Genomic DNA, 5,389 nt, shown 5'->3' on the forward strand with positions numbered 1-5,389 from the left:
CATGCTGGCCGTAGGCACTAGTTGCACTCGACCATTAACAATGATGGGCGACCAAACTAGCAAAGAGCATGGCAGACTAGCGGTGTAGGTGTCAAGGATTGTGGCGACAAGGTGTTGAGAGTGAAGGTGGCAAAAGAGGCATGTGTTAAATCTGGGGTTGCGGATGCGACGACGGTTAGCGATTGAAGAATTCGGTAGTTTGATTGAATTCCTCCATCTTTTGAAAAGACGTTATATGATAAATTTGAAGAAACTAATTTGAATACATTTCCAATCCCAATAAATTAAAAATGGATTCGAGATTATAATTCCAACAAACTATACAAATCAAACATATTATTAATAAATTCAAATTCCAATTAGTAAAATCTTTATTGAATTCTACTAACCAAATTTTACTAAATTTTTATTGAATTCTACTAACCAAATTTACCTTAAAAGATTCAAACATGTAATCCAGTATTCTAGTTACATGTGAACTCTAGTCACATTGTTATTACTCCTAAAAACTTCATAGGGAGCATTGGTAAGTGTTAACATCCACATTTGAAAAAATAATATATAAATAAACACAAGAAGTAAGAGTAACTATATAAAGTTTCCTTAACATGAAATCTTAAAAATTGTCACAAACAAACCAGAAAATCAGACACCAGGACAATGGGACCAATTGTCACGAGAACTGTTGATATAAAGTCAAAATACTTTTTCAACAGATATCAATTCAAGTCAAGATTTCCTTTAAACCAATATCTTAAATATATATAAACAAAACCTATCCCCTTTCAAAATCCGCCCCTTTGCTTCCGCGTACGACAACTCGTACCATAACGAACTACTAGACGTATTCCCAAACCGATGCAACGTCATCCTCGAAGGCTCCATATCCTGAGCCGTCAGATCCAAATTCTTCTCCATCTCATCCAAAACCGCGCGCCCACCCGCGTGAATACAAAAAATGCTCAAACGCGAGTTTAAAATCCGGAATGTAGGGCTTCACTTTCATTTTAAAAACTTTTCGTTTAACTAGCGTTAAAAAAAACATTAACTGTTCCGAAAACGGTAAAACCAACGGCCCGAGCGTCGTTATGTTTGTCTTCAGCGCGTCGCCCGCGACAGCCATAAGTTCGCAGGCAAGCGAAACGCCCACTATACCTTTATTATCCTCCCTTTGATAAATACAATTATAACATTTGTCATCAGCACCTTTATGTGTCCGTACCGTGTGGGCCAGCTCATACTTTGACCGCACACGGTCACGTGACATATTCGACATCAGCATTGCGGCCCCACCCATTCGGAAAATACAATTGCATAACAACATTGAGCGTTCGTTACCCGAATACCAATTGAGAGTGATATTTTCCATGCTCACAACTACCGCTAACGAGTTTGGGTTAGCTCTCAATAACTGTTTGAGCTAAATCAATAGATATAAGACCCGCGCTGCATCCCATCCCGCCTAAATTAAAGCTCATTATATCCGGACGAAGCTTATAATGATTAACAATCATCGAACTCAACGAAGGTGTCGGGTTAAAAAGACTACAATTGACAATCAAGATACTGATCTCACGTGGATCAACTCCGGTTTTCTTGAACAGAGTGTCAAGAGAACCGAACATCACGAGCTCGGCCTACAGTCTGGCTTCCTTCATGGTCAGCTGGGGAGGCCGAGCTCGTATCCCGTTAGGGAAATACGTCTCGTCTCCCACTCCGGAGCGAGACGCAATCCTTTTTTGGAAATGCATAGTTTCATTTTCAAAAAAACCCGAGTCTTCCGACATTTTCGCAAACACTTCGTTCGACATTTTAAATTCTTCTTCGGGTTTGTAACACGCGAAATCAATGAGATAAACCCGTGTCGGGCGTTTCGCGTAGTAAACGCCTGATAAAAAGAGTAGAATTACCGCTCCGGATAGACCGGTAGTGGTATCTAAACCGGTGAGATGAATAAAGGTGGTAATGAATAATGGGAGAATAATAATAAATGTGACAAGTGTTGCAGTGTTAGATGAATAGTTGTAACCTAGCTTGACATATTTAAGTTTAATGGATTGTAAAAAATTGGGTAGTTTTCGCCGAATTTTAATGACTATGGAGGCTGAATCCTTGATGTCTAGCTCAGCTGTTAACCTCTCTTTTTCCATGTCTACTGTATTAGTATGATCCATGGATCACACTAATCAAACAAAACTGAAGTGTGTATATGTAAATATATGTGTTTTATGAATGGCTAAAAATGATGAAGATAATATTATTTAGGTTTAGAAGTTGTGGGATTTGGAATGGGTAATATAGGGAAAGTATTAAATGTGAATGGAGGGTGGCTGGAGTAGATAACTAGATATAGGCTATATAGCCATATAGGAATATAGCTCAACTACTTAGGGAAACCTACAATACATGTTCAAGTTTAAATGTTTTATGTTAAAGTCAAACCCTTAGTTTAATATATATCTTATCTAACACTAGAATGAAATTGATTATGTAGAGTTTCCTAGAATGAAATTGATTATGTAGAGTTTAGTTTTTCTCCTTGCTATGCTATGTAATGTTAATATTTAGAGAAAAAGTCTTCAAAATACTTAATTTGATCAAATTTGTTCTTAAATAATCAAAGTATTTTTGTTTTCAGAAATGGTTAAATGCAAAAAAAAATCAATAAAGATTGACAAGTGATCTTGCTAACCAACCTAAGTTGGACAAGTAAGCTTGTTTGGTAGAGTAGGCATATAACAAAAAATAATAAAAATAAAATAATAAATAAATAAAAAACACTTGGGGTTCACGTGTATCGACCAACAACCTACATGTGGCGCATGGCGCATGATTCTGCTACATGAGAGTCGACTAATATACTTTCCGGTAATAGAGGAGTTGTCTCCGCCACGGAGAGGAAGGTCGGATTACCAATTTTTGGGCTACACAAGAGCCGCCTCTGCCATGATTAGAAGAGAACCAAATTACTGCCATTTTGGCTAAATTATCATGAATCGATTCTGTTCCAGCTCGCAAAGGCTAGCAGGTTCAGTGACAGAGTTATTCCACTTGTAAGATGTTCGTTGGATACTATATGGATCCAACTATTTTTGGAGTGTTATTATGTTTCGGCTACATGGTTGCCTCCTCTGTTGAACGAGCTTATTACTTTTTGGATTTCACTTATTTTTTAAAATCGGTAAGTCATTGTCTTTTTGAGAAGATCTTTTATTAATGTGATTATTTTGAAGATTGTTTTGATATAACTATTTTGTTACCGGTCAAAAGAAATCAATAATCTTATCTAAAACTTTCAACATATAAACTTATGTGAAAAAATCAATAATCCTCTTGTTTTTAAATTAATTATTTTGCTATGAGGCTAAAATATTTTTTACATGACTTAATTATTCTTTGTGTGTACGTTTTGTATTAAACTTGAAGAAATATATATCTTCGAGATCCGTAACTTATAAAAGCAATTAATATCATCCAAACGTATGAGTAAAGGTAACTAAATTAGTAAAACTCATTAATAAAGCCATATATAGTCCAATCTCTTGCGGTCCCGTTATCCAGCCTAGTAGAAAGACCCTTCCTTTTCAAGGGGTCCTTGTGCTGCCTTTCTCCGTTTGTAGGGCCTAGATTTGTTAATTTATTTACAGGTTGTTTCAACTTTGTTATGTATATGTATACTTGTATGAAAAACCATGTATACAAAACCAAAAATAAGTTAAGAACCGTGATAACTACGTAAATATTTGTAAATGTATGATGTGTTTTAAGTGTAATTATAAGACAGTTAAGAGTTTTGCATTTATTTACTTCCTTATTGTCCAAACCCTATTGAACCGTCAAAACACCTTGTATAATTAAAATTGATATACGTGCTGAAACAAAACTAACAACACCCACATTGGGCTACATCCCAAAGTTTGATTCCATGTGGCGTCAAGAAAACTTGGGGAAGCTAAAACCAACCATTGTGGAGCATACTAGGTTGTGACAGGTTTGTCTATGCATAATTGCAACAAACTTGCATTGTGAGCCCCCCATATTGTATATTTATATATACAAATATTGACATATTTAATATTTTTTAATAGGTTTGTGAAGATTTATTGTTGTGGAAAGAATGATGGTTTTTAATAAAAGTTTGGAATTTGATGTGGCGATAATGTGTCAGTTTGTATGGGTTTGTTGTTGTGGATGCTTTAAGATGCATGGCCGTCTAAATACCTTGTGCAGGATGTAAAGTCGAAAATGGCCTACTGGCCCTTGGGATGAGGGGGGGGGGGGTTCTTTTTAAAATGCACTTGAATACGCTTAAATATTTAAAAATTTAGCTTAACTATTTTTATAATATAAGTTTAATCATGGTTATGACACTTATCGTTCTATTATGACTATATATAAATATATAAGTTTATATTAGGAACCCCTTTTTTTACTTGTACAGCCGTACAGGGCCACGTATTCTCAGGGATGACACTGAATAATATGGTTTTATGTCGACGACTAGAAAGCTAGAGATGAATTTACATTTGAATAAAATTAATTTGATTTAAGCGTGTAGGCAAGAAATAATATTGGTGGCTAAACAATCTTACGTGTGAAATGAAGTGCCTGCCCACACAAGAGTTAAGTTGGGTAGGGGCAATTAGGAGAAAGCAGTTGGGTGTGGATTAAGTAGGGCGGTGTAGGTTGTTGAACATCCATGTACATTAGTACATACATTAAATATGAATACGTATGTACATACATGTTGTGTCTTATGTTGAAGTGGTCAAAGCCAACAAAGTGTGATCTATGTATACATGTGTGTGTCTGAAGATCAAACCACCCTTGACTCCATGCATATATTAGGGGTCTTTTTGGTGTGGTTCGATATAGTTTTCGAGAAACCAAAACTTCGGTGTTTAGAGTTTTTGAAACCTTTCGATTTCAGTTTTTCGGTTTTTTGTTTTGGTTTCGGTTTTTGCCATTTTAGTTTGAAAATTTTAGTTCGAAAAAAAATTGGCAAAAAATAATAAATTTATGTATAAATAATTTTGCTAACTGTAAAATATAGAATGTTATACATTTGATCAAAAATATTGGAGTTACATGTTTATTAAATTTTTATAAATTACTTAGTATAAAATATAAAAAAACAAAAATGTAAGAATTCGGTTCGGTTAGGTTTTTTTCGGTTTTTTTTACATACAAAACCAAAACCGAACCGTTAGTGTGGTTTTTACAAAACAATAAACCAAACCGCCGATTTTTGTTTCGGTTCGGTTTTTTTCGGTTTGGATTTTTCGGTTTTTTCGGTTTGGATTTTTCGGTTTTTTGCATACCCCTAGCATATATATACGGTTGGTTTGGTTTTATATGTACAAGTGACGTGGGTTTATATCTCATCCTA

At 35.1% G+C, this 5,389-nt stretch overlaps 1 pseudogene; it reads right to left on the reverse strand.

Annotated features, from left to right (window-relative positions):
- Positions 1 to 741: 741 nt before the first annotated feature.
- On the reverse strand, positions 742 to 2,452 carry LOC143582721 (3-ketoacyl-CoA synthase 1 pseudogene; annotated as a pseudogene).
- Between the last annotated feature and the right edge of the window lie 2,937 nt (positions 2,453 to 5,389).

The sequence above is a fragment of the Bidens hawaiensis genome, unplaced genomic scaffold (assembly GCF_021521415.1).
Source record: "Bidens hawaiensis isolate Kalapana, Puna unplaced genomic scaffold, B.hawaiensis_p1.1 tig00031846_1, whole genome shotgun sequence".
Taxonomy (NCBI): domain Eukaryota; kingdom Viridiplantae; phylum Streptophyta; class Magnoliopsida; order Asterales; family Asteraceae; genus Bidens; species Bidens hawaiensis.